At 47.6% G+C, this 15,209-nt stretch overlaps 1 pseudogene; it reads right to left on the bottom strand.

The window, feature by feature from the left end:
* Window positions 1-887: 887 nt before the first annotated feature.
* Window positions 888-9,679, bottom strand: Envl-ps12 (MLV-related proviral Env polyprotein-like, pseudogene 12; annotated as a pseudogene).
* Window positions 9,680-15,209: the final 5,530 nt, after the last annotated feature.

The raw sequence follows: 15,209 nt of genomic DNA, 5'->3' as shown, positions 1-15,209 counted from the left end.
GTTCAAGGTCATCCTTGGCTACTTGGTGAGTTTGAGCCCCGGACTACATGAGAGCCTGTCCAAAAAGAAAAAAAAAAAAGACCAAACTAGGTCCTATAATTTCCTAAATATGTGGACTGTCTGTCTGTCTGTCTGTCTATCTATCTATCTATCTATCTATCTATCTATCTATCTATCTATCTATCCATTCATCTATTTTTGCAATATAGGGTCTTATGATGCAGCCCAAACAGGGGTAAAATTCACAGTATCCTTCTGCTTCACCTTCCCACATACTGGGATTACAGGCACACACTGCTACATTTGGTAAACCTAGAGATTTGAAAGAGCATCTAGCCCAATGATTCTCAACCTTCCTAATGCTGTGACCCCTTAATACAGTTCCTCATGTTGTGGTGACCCCCAACCATAAATTATTTTTGTTGCCACTTCATAACCAATTTTACTACTGTTATTGAAAAGTTCTCAGTGAGAACCTTCCCTCGGGAAGGAGACCCTCCAACCCAATGACCAAACCGAGACCACAGGATGCAATCAGCAAGAGGATTTGGTTTATTGTCAGGATACACAGGCACCTGTGGGCGTTTCAGTCAACTCGGGGGACTGGCGCGCCCAGCGGAACCAAGGATGGGCTTTTTATAGGGTTCTGGGGAGCAGAAGCAAGCATACAGAAGCAGATGCATGGTTACAGGGATATAATTGGTGGATTCTAATGTGGCAAGGGTTCAGCCCGGGGGCAAGTTCCCTAGCAGCCCTCCTGGAACATAATGGCTGACTCGGCCCCCCACCAGGGTGTGGGACCTCTCCCGGGGTTTCCACATTCCTCTTTCTCATTGTCAGGCACTCAACCGAAGTCATCCTGTCGCTAGGCTCTCAACCATACACATCCTGCTTGGCAGCTGCTGTGTACTCAGTGTTCTAACCTTTCCCTGAACCAGTCATCTTAAGTACAGCCTTGCAAAATGGCGTTACTGCTGCTAAGCTGGGGTCTTTCATCCCCCCATTTTTTTGCTAACTTTGATTGAAATCTTTCACTCAACTTGGTTAAGAAATCTCTGTCTCTTGTTGTCTCAGCCTACGGTACTGCTGCGTCAGTACGAGGGTCTGAATGACTGAAAGTCTATCCCTCATGAACTGTACCAGCCTATTAAGGATACAGGGTCCAAAAAGAAGAATTAGGAGAAGAATAAGTAGGGGTCCCATCAGAGTAGACAGGAGGGTAGCAAACCAAGGGGATCGGTTAAACCACCCCTCGAACCACTCCTGCTGGGAATCAAACTGCTTTTGTCTCTGGGCCAGGCATTCTCGAAGCTTAGCCATATTATCTCTTACTATTCCAGTATGGTCTGCATTGAAACAGCACTCTTCTTTTGGAGCAGCACATAATCCACCCTCTCGGAGGAACAACATATCTAACCCTCGTCTGTTTTAGAGGACCACTTCAGACAACGATGTCAAGGACTTTTCTAATGCACTCACAGACTCTTCTATAGCTTTAAGATCTGCATTCATGGCTGCTTGTAGCTGACGGAAATGACCAGTTTCTATGAGTGCAGTGGTCCCGGTCCCTATACCCGCAGCCACTCCCCCCAAGGTGATTCCTCCTACGAGTAAAGCTAAGGTCAGGGTGGCAGGCTCTCGCCGGAATTGAGTCTGTCTCTCGAAAAACGAGTATATATACTCGGATTCATGGTAGGTGACTTTGGGCCAAATTTCTACTAATACACAATAGTCAGAGGATTGATTGAGGACTGTGGCTGAGATGCAGGGTGTTAGTCTGGTGTTGCAGGCCCAGTACGTGCCTTTTGGGGCTGTCAGGAAGTAGTTCCCAGTGGGAACCTTCTGAGTGGTGTTGCAGAGGGTCTGGTGTGTGTGGGGTACATTCCCCAAGCAGAGCTCTCGTCCCGAGACTTCAGGCAGAGTTAGTTTGTGGCTAGGAGTATTGGCACAGCTGTCTGGGACAGCGGTCAGGTTGGTATAATTTCCAATGACTGCCACCCCTTCATAATAGGACAGACCGGAGACGAGGCACAACCAGCACTCCTGAGTCCTAGAAGGGTCTGAATAATTGAGAGCCAGATATGCACCAGTCACCAAATTGAATAATCAATCCCCGGTGCCTGGCGACGGGGAAATCAAAATGGTGGAGCCCCCTGATCTGGTAGAACTAGGTTGGGTCCAATGGGTCAAGTGGCCAGGGGAGAGACCTGTCTATTTAGAGAGAACAGGCCCACCGGGTCAGTCCCTGTGACATATAAGCGCAGGCTCCAAGATTTGGGCCCGTCCCAAGTCGCTCTCCTACCTGAGTTGGTGAAGTGGAGGACGAGGGGATTGCATTTCTCGCCCCGTTTACACAAGGTGTAAGGAAGCCGACCGTCTCGTTTCAGAGTGATCAGGTCCCAAGAGGAGGATGGCTTCCAATACGCATCCCCAGTAGTCTCACATCCCCACTGGGCACAGTACCCACTCCCCAGCCCTCCACACCCCCGGCTCACTCTGTGTCCAGGGCAAACGTAGATTTCCTTGCTGTGGGAAGCCGGGCCGCAACCATAGTAGGTGGTTGAGGGATGCCAATTATAGGTAGTGCCAGGCTCCCACTTGTAGTCCACCACATCACAAAGGTCAAAGTATAAGGGAGGGAAGGCGTCGGCCAGCGTCCCCCTTACGGAGGTAGCATTAGCCAGCCTTCCTGTCATGAGATTAGTGACTGTTCAGGTAATGTTATAAATGTGGTAGGGGCTTATTCCCCCACTGACTCCAGGCCACAAAAGGACTAGGAGGAGCCATGTAGGAGGTTTAACTTTAAGGGGTTTGGGGTGCGCTGAACTCTCCATGTCTGGGGTGTAGTGTTGTGATTAGTCAATTCCTCAGACTGGACTGCCTTGACGTGTGATGCATGGATCCAAGCCGAGATCCCGTCTACCTTTAGGGCAGTCGGGGTAGTCAGGAGGACGGTGTAGGGTCCTTTCCACCGTGGCTCGAGATTCTTGGTCTGGGTCTGCGCACCCACACGGTGTCTCCAATCTGGAACGGGTGTGGCACCACCGGATGCTCAAGCTTGTCCTGGTAAGCAGCGGCCAGAGGTTTCCAGACGTCTCTCTGCATGATCTGTAGGGCCTGCAGATGGGCCCTCAGAGAAGGGCTGTCAGCAAAATCAGCAATGGTTGAATCAAAGAAATGGACAAATGGGGGTGGTGCTCCATACATTATTTCAAAGGGAGTTAGACCATGGGGGCCCAGGGTGTTCCGGGCCCGATATAGAACTAGGGGAAAGAGGGCCACCCAGTCCTTTGAGCCAGTTGCAAGCATAAGTTTGGATAAAGTCTCCTTAATTGTTCTATTCATGCGTTCTGGGGTCTATAGGCACAATGTAATTTCCAATCAATCCCCAGTAATTTGGCCACCAACTGACTTACTTGGGAGACGAAAGCGGGTCCGTTGTCCGACCCCAACGCTTGAGGCATGCCATACCTGGGAAAGATTTCCTCGAGGAGCTTCTTGGTGACCATCTTTGCAGTCTCGTGCTTTGTGGGGAAGGCTTCGACCCATCCTGAGAAGGTGTCTACAAACACTAGAAGATACTTGTATCCATACATACCTGGTTTGATTTCAGTAAAATCAATTTCCCAATGGATGCCGGGGCGGTGTCCCCTAGGACGAACTCCTTGTCCAATCATAGTCCTTCCCGGGTTAACCTGAGCGCACGCTTTGCAACTCTCAGTCACCTTTTGTATCGCTTTGTCCCGATTCAAAAAACACAGATTTATCTCTTCTCGATCTAGTAAGGTTTTCATCTTTTTAAACCCCAAATGGGTCAATTTATGTAGAAAGGAGATCAATTCAAAAGTCATTTTTATTGGCATAACTGTCTTTCCTTTGTAGACCCACTGTTTTAGTTGAGGGTAGTAGATGGCCCCCATTTTTTCTAGGAGCCCTATGTCCTCATGGGTATAAACCCAACTGGTTTGTCCCACTGGTGGGGGCGTGGGTTGGTCTGGGCTATTTAAGGGCAAGATTTGTTTGTTCATGGCCGCTTCTCACGCCATGGCATCGGCCAGCCGGTTTCCTTGTGCCTCTGGGTTGTGCCCTTTCTGGTGTCCTGGACAATGCATAATACTCAGTCTTTTGGGCAAGAATAGGGCTTCTAAGAGGACCAGAATTTCAGCCTTATTTTTGATATCCTTACCCTCAGATGTGAGCAGCCCCCGCCTCCGGTAGATCTCCCCGTGGATGTGTGCCATGGCAAAGGCATAACGGCTATCTGTATATACATTTAGCCTCTTACCTTTTGCCATCTTGAGCGCCTGAGTCAAGGCGATGAGTTCAGCCCGTTGTGCGGAGGTACCAGCAGGCAGGGTTTTGCCCAAATCACTTTGTCCTCCGTAGTGACCGCGGCTCCGGCCTTTCGCTCTCCATCTGCCAAGAAGCTGCTGCCATCCGTATACCATGTGTGGTCAGCATTCTGAAGAGGCTGGTCCGATAGGTCCAGCCTGGTTCCATGTACTTCTTCGAGGATCTGTAGGCAGTCATGCTGTTCTGCCTCCTCTGGTAGAGGAAGCAAGGTGGCAGGATTGAGAGCGACTACGGGCCCAAACTGAACCTGCTCTGCATCCAGTAACAAGGCTTGGTAGTGGGTCATGCGGGAATTAGAGAGCCAGCGGTCCGGGGGCTGCTTTATCAAGGCCTCCACTGTGTGGGGTGCTAGGATGGTGAGTGGCTGTCCCAAGGTCAATTTTCCAGCATCCTTGGTCAGGATAGCAATAGCAGCCACCATCCTCAGGCACGGTGGCCAGCCGGAGGCCACAGGGTCCAATTTCTTAGACAGGTAGGCCACAGGGCGTTTCCAGGGTCCCAACCTTTGTGTTAGGACCCCTTTAGCATACCCCTGTTTCTCATCTACAAACAGTTCAAAAGGTTTGGTAATATCAGGGAGACCCAAGACAGGGGAAGACAATAAGGCCTGTTTGATGCTTTCAAATGCTTTTTGTTGTTCTGGTCCCCACTGGAAGAGCACCCCCGGTCTAGTGAGGGGGTACAAAGGGGCTGCCATTTCAGCAAACCCAGGAATCCAGAGGCGGCAGAATCCCGCCGTCCCCAGGAACTCTCGTAGCTGTCGGCCATTCTTGGGGGCAGGGATGCCGGCCACAGTCTGTTTCCTGGCCGGGGTCAGCCATCGCTGTCCATCCCGTAGCTGGTAGCCTAAATAAGTAACCTGGGTCTGGCAAATTTGAGCCTTTTTGGCAGAGGCTCAGTAGCCCAATCGTCCCAAAGTCTGTAAGAGGGATTCAGTTCCCTGTTGGCATGCAGTTTCAGAAGTGGCCGCTAGGAGGAGGTCATCTACGTACTGCAGGAGTATGAGGGTGGGGTGCTGAACTCGAAAGTCAGCTAAGTCCCAATGTAAGGCCTCATCAAAGAGCGTTGGGCTGTTTTTAAACCCTTGAGGCAGTCTTGTTCAAGTTAATTGTCCTGAAAGCCCTATTTCAGGGTCTTTCCACTCAAAGGCAAATAAGGGTTGGCTTTTAGGGCTCAGTCAGAGGCAAAAGAAGGCATCCTTCAGGTCTAAAACTGTATACCAAGTATGTGTAGGGGGCAGTGTACTGAGCAAATTATAAGGGTTTGGAACAGTCGGATGAATATCTTCTACCCTCTTGTTGACCTCTCTCAAATCTTGTACTGGCCTATAATCTCCAGTGCCGGGTTTCTTAACAGGCAGAAGAGGCGTATTCCAAGGCGACCGGCAGGGGACTAGGATGCCTTGATCCAAAAGCCTCGTAATGTGAGGCCTTATGCCTTGGTAAGCTTCATGTGACAGGGGGTATTGTTTTATGGAGACTGGAGTTGCAGTGGCCTTTAACTGAATAATTAAGGGGGACTGTTGGAGCGCCAACCCCATTCCACCAGTCTCTGCCCAAGCCAGTGGAAAATTTGTGACCCAAGTGTCTATGTCTAGGGATTGTGGCTTGTCCTGTCCCAGTTCATATAGTCTATATTCATCCTTTAATTGAAGGGTTAGAACTTGAAGGGGAGTTCCGTGGGGGCCAGTTACTCGGGCCCCTCCTTCCTCAAAATGGATTTGTGCTTTTAGTTTGGTGAGCAGGTCACGGCCCAGCAGAGGGTATGGGCAGTCCGGAACATGTAAGAAGGAATGGGTCACCTTACCGGTAGCCAGCTGAACCCGGCGGTCCGTAGTCCATCGGTATTGTTTCCCACCAGTAGCTCCTTGTACCCAGGCCGTCCAGTCGCTGAGTTGTCCTGAAGCTTGGGTGAGGACTGAATGCTGGGCTCCTGTGTCTACCAGGAAGGTAACCGGCTGCCCCCCAACTTTAAGTGTTACCCTGGGCTCGGGGGGGGGGGGGCTCCTGGCCCTGACCTCCCTAATCTTCATCTAGGGCTAGAAGGGAGGTTTGTAGTCGAGGCTTTCGGGGTCCACCAGGCTTCTTGGGGCACTCTCTGGCCCAGTGCCCTTTCTCTTTGCAATAGGCACATTGATCTTTATCCAGCTTCAGCCCCTTTCGAGCTCCCACCCTATCTCCCTTCCTTTCCTGGCCCTGAACTACGGCGGCCAAGATTCGACTCAATTCTTTGTTTCTTTTTTTATCTCTCTCTTCCCTCTCTCTGCGAACTCTATCTTCTTTTTCTTCCTGTGTCTCCCTTTTATTAAAAATCCTTTCAGCTTCTTTAAGTAAATCCTGTAATGTATAGCCCTGCAAATTTTCTAATCTCTGTAACTTAGTCCTGATATCTGGTGCAGCCTGCCAGATGAAGGACATAGAGACACTTGTCATTTGTCCTGGGTCATCTGGGTCATAGGGAGTGTAGGCTGGTGGGTAAGTAAAACAGATTCTATTAGGTCGTTGAGTGCCACCGGATCTTTGGAGAAAGAAGGGTTGTGTTGTTTCCAGTTGTAAATGTCAGCTGCTGAAAACGGCCAGTATTGGGTCTGGCCACCGGTTCCCTGTCTAAGTGGGAAAGCCTGGGAGGTTGAATCTGGCATCACCTCGTGCTTACTGCGCAATCTCCCTGCAACAGGGGAGAAACCCTCATCAGACTGTGGTCCGGCAACTGATCTGGCAGGCGGCTCTGCCTCCTCCGCTTCAGCCAGGCCTGTAGGAAAATGATATGGGGGAGGAGGGTCTTCAGAGAGAAGATCTATAAGAGGGGAATTTGGATCTGCCGGGAGGACAGGTTTCTTAGAAGGCTCTGATTTAATTAGAGTGGGGTAGAGAGAGGAAGACATAGCCGGCGGGCCGGGCGGGGCCGAGGGGACAGGCTGGGGGTTGAGGGGAGGCCACTTCGGGTCCACGAAGGGTTCCGCCCAAGGGGGGGTGGTCCAAGGCGAGACTCTCCCAAGTGATAATATAAGGAACCTGGTCAGGATGTCCTCGGAAGACCCGATCGTTAACCTGTAAAATAATGGTCTTATTAAACATGCCATTCACTGGCCATCCCGCTCCGAAAGTGGGCCACTCGGAGGTGCAGAGGGTCTGCCATTTTCCTTTTTTAACCTCGATGGACTGGTTGTGTGCCTGGTCGTGGACGTCTTTCCAATGGTCAAGAGTGAGACTTAGGGGCGTCGTTAGAGACTGTCCCATGTTAGTTCTAAGGAAGATTAGGACACAGAAAAAACAAACAACACCAACAGTTAAACAAGTAACAGACAGGCGTGCTGTGAGGTTTTGGTACCAAACTGAAAGCAAAAAGTCAGAGGGAGGTGGCGAAGGTCCGGGGCCCTCTGAAAGCCAAAATACAGACAGAGGTGCCATAAGTCCGGATCCTCCTCCTCCAACCAGAGTCCCAGATTGAGCCCCGAAAAGTCGGGCTCCTAGCACCCTTGGAACGTCTTCCAGGGCTGCAGGGTGAGAAGTCCAAGCTCGTCAGCTCCTTCTTCGTCCCGCCCAGATTCAAAACAACCTAGCTGAGCGCTCACAGAACAGACAGAATAGGGCAGAACGAGACAGAATCAGACAGACGCCGGCTAGCTTACCTCCCAGTGGGTGGTCGGTGGTCCCTGGGTGGAGGACCTCCTATCCCGGACGAGCCCCCAATTGAAAAGTTCTCAGTGAGAACCTTCCCTCGGGAAGGAGACCCTCCAACCCAATGACCAGACCCAGACCACAGGACGCAATCAGCAAGAGGATTTGGTTTATTGTCAGGATACACAGGCACCTGTGGGCACTTCAGTCAACTCGGGGGACTGGCGCGCCCAGCGGAACCAAGGATGGGCTTTTTATAGGGTTCTGGGGAGCAGAAGCAAGCATACAGAAGCAGATGCATGGTTACAGGGATATAATTGGTGGATTCTAATGTGGCAAGGTTTCAGCCCGGGGGCAAGTTCCCTAGCTGCCTTCCTGGAACATAACGGCTGACTCGGCCCCCCACCAGGGTGTGGGACCTCTCCCGGGGCTTTCCACATTCCTCTTTCTCATTGTCAGGCACTCAACCGAAGTCATCCTGTCGCTAGGCTCTCAACCATACACATCCTGCTTGGCAGCTGCTGTGTACTCAGTGTTCTAACCTTTCCCTGAACCAGTCATCTTAAGTACAGCCTTGCAAAATGGCGTTACTGCTGCTAAGCTGGGGTCTTTCATTATGAACCATAATCTGCATATCTGGGATTTCTAATAGTCTCAGGTGACCTCTGTGAAAGAGTCACTTGACCCCCAACAGGGTCCCAATCCACAAGTTGAGAATTGCTGATTCAATGCATCAAATGTTACAGGAACATTTCTCTATACTGACTAGATTCCACAAGACGTTTCTATGGGGTTAGACGTCAAAGGTAGACTGCTTTGGCTCCCCACTCTTGCTCATCTCCTAACCTAAATGAAGCTGTTTAACCTCCCTAACCCTCAGTTTTATCTTCTGTTAGATGGGCACAAACTAGGATCTACAGTTAGGTTTTAATTGTTTTTAAATGATTACCAAATACCATTTTATTTATTGAATTTTAAAAATTAAAACAATATATTAGTTACTTTCTTTCCTACTTCTGCTCATAGCACTGTTATCTTTTGAAAGAACTTCAGAACTTCAAAGGGTTAATTTTTAAAGAATAAACTGAGCTGACACTTTCAAAGTACTTAGCACACTGCCTAATACATAATCTGCCTTCCATAACTGAACTCATGTCAATGGCTCAGAAACAAAATAGTATTTTTTTAAGTCTAATGATGGTATCAAGAGTATACATATTGCCTTAATGGAGTACAAAGTAAAATGTCAGCTTAACCCATCATGAGTCTCCCTGATAGCCTGAAAACTGTTCAACTCAATGCTTCCAAGTATCTTTATAAAGTAGCCCATTTTCAAATATTTCTAACCTGGGGGAAGGGTAGCTCTCTGGTGCATCATCTTGTGAAACTCGGGGATTCTAAGTTCTCTGAGCCCTTCCCAGTGAATGGGTGGCTAAGAAGAGTATCTCCAGTGGGAAGGAATAAGCAAGATCTGTCACGAATTTCTCTGGAAGTCAATGTAGACAAAGAACGACAAGCAAAAGAGGAGAGAAGGCAGCATTTTGGGAACTGAGAGAAGAGGGAAAAGGGATGCAGGACCTAACCTGTACAGTGTGAGGAGGACTAGTCTTAGGCTGAGAACTGGGAACTGTGTGTTAGCATTCCTGAGAAATGCAGACAAGGGAAAGCAATGAAGTCTGAGCCTGGCACCACTCACCTGTATTCATCCCCTCAAAATCTACCATCAACCTCTACCATTGTCCCCATTCTTTAGGGAAAGAAATGGGAACTCACAGGGGCCAATTAACTGCTTCCACACCACACAATGAAGTGTGCTGAGGCAGTGGTGTTCTGGTCTGTTTAATGCACTCCATCTTAAGGGCCTTAGTCCAGCAAGGAGAGCAGCTGGCTGACAGTAATCTAGGGAACGGGGTGGGCTGGTATGCAGGAGTAGAGAGACACAGAGAACACACTCTGAGAAAGCACATTCTTGTGTAGAGAGTGGGAAATACTCCAGTGTCAGTGCCTGCTGCATCCAGAGACCAGTCTTGGCAGTTGCTCTGTAGGTTGCTTGAGGTAAGTTCTGTTCCTGCCCAGTGGAACACTCAGTCCTCCTTCCCCAGGCAGAGGAGGATCCAAAGTTCTACATAGGGAACTAGAAGCCAGCCTGGGCTCTGTGAAGCTCTGTTTCAGAGAGAGGGGCGAGGGGGAGGGAGGGAGGAAGGGAGGGAGGAAAGAAAAGAGAAGGGAAGGGAAGAAAGGAAGGGAAGGAAGGGGAGGGGAGGGGAGAGAGGACGGGAGGAGGGAGGGGAGGAAAGGAGAGGAGAGGAGAGAAGAGAAGAGAGAAGACAAGAGAAGACAAGAGAAGAGAAGAGAAGACAAGAGAAGAGAAGAGAAGAGAAGAGAAGAGAAGAGAAGAGAAGAGAAGAGAAGAGAAGAGAAGAGAAGAGAAGAGAAGAGACCAGGGGCTGTCAGGATACTTGAGCAGATAAAGGTGCTTGTGCTTGTGGCCAAGGCTGATTAGTTGAGGTCTATTACTGGGACCCAAATGGTGAATGGAGAGAACCAACTCACACAAGTAGTCCTCTGACCCCTACACACTTTCTGTGTGGTACACATGTGAATAAACACGGGGAATTTTGTAGGGAAAGAAACAGAATCTCTCCGGGGCCAATTAACTCTCACACACACACAATAAATATAATCAATAAATAAATGTGGCAGGTGGTTTAAAATCCTTTTTAAGAATCAATGATATGCAGCTATGGGAGGATAGTTACTGCCATTTCCGATCCTTGGAGACAGTGAACAGGAGAGAGACTCTGACATCTGTTAAAGACTAGAAGTTCGCCCTTCAGATGGTACTAATTCATCCTTGAGCACCAGCCCACTGATTCTCTTTGCCCTGTCTGGCTCTGTGTAAATACTGCTGTTTGCAGGCCAGTATGAGCCCTTGTGTCCAGGTCAGTTACCAGGTACTGTAATGTCTCAAATCAATATTCTGGGGACTTTGAAGCAGAAGGTTTGCATAAGGATGACTTTTTAAAATTCTTGCCAAGAGGTCTGGTGGTGTACTCCTTTAATCTCAGCACTGGGGAAGCAGAGGCAGGCAGATCTCTGTGAGTTCAAGTCTACAGAGTTACAGAGTGAAAGCCTGTCTCAAAAAAAAAAAAAGAAAAAAAAAGAAAAAAGGTCTTGTGAAAAATGTTGTTACAGGGTTGGGGATTTAGCTCAGTGGTAGAGCACTTGCCTAGCAAGCGCAAGGCCCTGGGTTCGGTCCCCAGCTCCGAAAAAAAAAAAGAAGAAGAAGAAAAATGTTGTTACAACATATGAGGAGGCTTAAGAAATCTTGTGAGGAGATTCATTTTACTAAAGCAAAACTTCACCAAGTAGTTCACATGCTCAAATGTCATGGGAATGAGGGGCTGCATAGCAATTACATCATACCCCTGAGCTCAAGCCCCAGTGCATATGGTAGAAGTGAGACCCGACTCCCTTCCCTAGATTCAGATTTCTGTACCCCCTCTTTTGCATGTACACTACTTCCAAGATAAATAGATGTAATTTTAAAAGAGAATTGGTTTGTGAAGGGCAGTAAGCATGGGCAGGAATAAGAACAAAATATATTGTGGGGCAGAAGAGACAGCTCAGTGGTTATGGTCACTTGCAGCTCTTGCACGGGACTCTGCTTCAGATCCAAGCACCCACATGGCAGCTCACAGGCTCCTGTAAGTCCAGTTCCAGAGTTCCGATGCTCTCCTCTGTTACCGTGCAGGCCTATGGTACACCTATGTGTACGTGGTGTGTGCATATGAAGCAAACATGCACTACACATAAAACAAAAATCAAAATTGTCCCGCGCTATCGTCTCGCCAGCAAGAACACGCGTGGACACCAGGATCCTTCTGCAGCAAAGCGTTTATTACATCTTGAAGAGGAGAGACCGAGCCCAAGAATGGCGCTGCTTATATACACCCTAATGTGGCGTGTCCACGCCTGATTGGTCGCTTACCCATGATCTCATTGGCACGCCCCGGGGTGGGCAAAGACTTGGCACGAACACACTCTTGCAATGCTCACACAGCTAGTTTCCTGAAAGGAAGTCGGGCTGGCGTAGCGGAAGCCAGCGCCATCTTGTAATGGCGAATGCTATCTCGACTTTCCACATCTCCCCCTTTTTGTTTTACTATAATGAGGCTGGTCTAGGCCTCTGCAGTTACGTCCATCTGCTGTGGCTCCTGTCTTAGGTCGTTCCTCTAATGTCACAGCCTTATCCGTCGTAGGGTAACCCTATCGCCACCGGGCCCCGTGTCTTAGATTGGTCTGCATGAGGAAAGTTGCCCGTCTCTGGATACCGCAGTGCTGTGTGACAGTAACTGCTAAACGACCTAGGGCGAACTCTACAAAAGAGGCCAGCCAGAAAATGAGTTAGTGGGGAAATCATGATCACCCCATCACGTGCAATGAGGAAACCTCAGCGATGTAGAAGGTCTGATCAAAGAATCATTGAGTCTCTCTCATCCCAGTGCAATGGATCCACAAATCCATGGGGTGCAAGAGCAGAGAACTCAGATGCCGACTAATTCCTGAGCAAGATAACCAAATTCCAGGGGAGGCCCCTTGTTCAATGGCCACAAGTGCTTGAGTGACAACGACCTTGTCACGTTTCTGTCAAACCAACCATAGCATGAACACTAATCCACAGCATAGGGCTGCACCAAACAGAGCCACTCCCGATAAGTAGTGGGCACCTCATCTGGTTCTCCTCAGCTGCTACCACCAAGGGCCGCAGTCAAGCCACTCCTATAATAAAATTTAGAATTCCCAATTGTTAGCAACTACTCCAGAAAGTTCACCCACTGTGCTTGCCTAACAATAGATTGGGGGAGGGTAACTCTAGACACTGCAGACACAATGACTGCAGCAGTAATGGCTGCTACAATAGCAGAGAAAGTAACAAGGTCTTTCCCAGGACAGTTTAGGATCGGTCATTCTTCTCTGGAACAACCAGCAGGCAATGGGACCATGTCTGAGATCTGCACAACCAGGGCAGAGTTCCCCAGTCCACAGCAGCTTCACACAGGTGGCATTCCTGTGAAGCAATAGACTGCAAAATGACAACACCAGTTAAGGCAGCAAGAGTCACCAGGGGAATGAGGGGGGCAACGGTAACGGAGCCCAGTCTTCTCCAGAAAGCAGCAGTGCACAGAGGGTCTGAGCATAGGCCACAGTGGGACGGGACACACGCAGTGGTAACACTGACTGTAGAAACGCCAAAATTTCTGTGATGACAAAAGATGAGGGAGAATCTTCTATCTTCCTCTTAAGGGCACAGGAATGACTTCAGGGACCCAAACCAGGAGAGCTGAATCTTCATGCTCTCAGGATCAGCAAGTCTCACCAGCCACCTCTGGCAACTGGCATACTCTTGTAGCATCCTGTAGGAAAAACACAAAGATTCCCTCTTCCCCATATAAAATATCTGAACAGGACCATGTCAATATGTGAATCTTTCTATTTCACCTAGGTAGAAGTATGCCTACTTGTAGGGTGCCATAAACACTCAAGGGTTCCTTGGCATCCAGATTTTAAAATTGAAATAAAAGGAGCATTATTTAGCATACAGGGATAACTCCCCCTTTTTATTTATTAAGATATAAACTGTCTAGTATCATTGTCCTCCCTCGTTAAGGGGTCTAGGCAATCCAGTTTGAGTTCTTAAATGGCCTCTAAAGGAACAGTATTTAGTGTTCTTAACCACTAAGCCATCTCTCTAGCACCTCACAAACTTTATTTCCAATGAGGATAACAAACAAAGACTTAAGTCCTCTGGTAAGGTGAGGTACTTAGCCAACTAACATATCCTTAGAAGTTTAAAATTAGTTTCAAATATTCTTTTTTGGAGTAGTATAACAGCTACTCCCCAAATATTAAAGCTCATTTTGAGAGCAAAGTTTTGTAGTAAAAATTTCTATATACACTGAAAGATTTAAAGTTCTAACTTCTTACATTGAGAAGCGACAAAATTATATAATATAAGGCTATTAGCCATTCCTTTGTAAAATTTTTAATGATATCACTTTATGGGCTCTCTAAAATTATAAGCAAGCTCATGAAATGAAAACTCACAATCGCCAGGACATCCTCTAAATCTATCTTGAAATGGCAGTTGGAGTAAGCAAACAGGCTGTAATGCTTTCACAAGTTCCAAAACCTCATCAACCCTTCGTAAATCCTGTAACAATCTCTACCTGTTTTATTTTTTTCTCAATAATAAATAAGTTTGAGTTAGTCAATGAAACACTGGCAATCCTTAATCACAATCCTTAAGTTCTCCTTGTAACACCAAAGCACAACCACAAGGTCACCTGAATCCTGAGTATGTGACTAGGCAGTTGTCCTTGGGGCAGTGGAATTAGTATCAAAATACAGATAACTTCAGGGCAAACCACAACTTTGGAAAGCAAAACTCAACCTCCAACAACCTAGTCTCCAAAATCCAGTCTCCAAAACGCCGAGTCTATCCCTTCATGCTACTAAGTTTGACTGCCAATTCCTACATATGAACGCACGATGGTGCAGTCTTCAATACCTCAACAAAGAGACATTGCCCTAAAATCTTTTAGAAGCCTGGTTTTTAGAATAAGAATTCCATAAAAATATTATCTCAATTTAGACCTGTTTCCCTAGGTTGGCTCATGCCACATGTTGTCTAGAATGACTCAATCCAAATTACCAGCTTTATGTCAACTTTCTGTTACCAATATTATACCTTTTTAACCATATCCAATAACTTAAAAGCCAATAGTACATAACCAAGGCGTGTAGAGCATATTTATACATTTAAAACCAATCAGAAACAAAATTGAAGTGGCTACACATGTCTTTAATATTTAGACCAAGCACCATTTTTACTTTTTCTAGCTGTAATATTAAGAGAAGCACCTTGTCACCTGCTAAGTCAAATAATAAGTCAGGGATTTTTCTAAGAGAAACAGTTATCAGTTTCATTACCATAGAAGCTGTGAAGCTCCTGGTGCCTTTAGGATCAGTTCGTGTAGACGCTTAGCCCCCAGGCAGCTTCTCCAGCTGACCTAGACACCTGGCTATAAGTACAGGGCTCCAAGGGCTGATTGAAACTGCTTTTTATTCATTTGTTTCTTTTTTGAAACGAGTTAAAACCAAATCAAGGTGTGAAAGACTGGCAGATAAAGTTTTTACCATTTTTTCTTTTGAACATGAAACAAAACATTTAAA

Source organism: Rattus norvegicus, chromosome 16 (assembly GCF_036323735.1).
Source record: "Rattus norvegicus strain BN/NHsdMcwi chromosome 16, GRCr8, whole genome shotgun sequence".
Taxonomy (NCBI): domain Eukaryota; kingdom Metazoa; phylum Chordata; class Mammalia; order Rodentia; family Muridae; genus Rattus; species Rattus norvegicus.
Note: the sequence above shows the minus strand (reverse complement) of the source record. Positions and strands in the feature narration are given on the sequence as shown.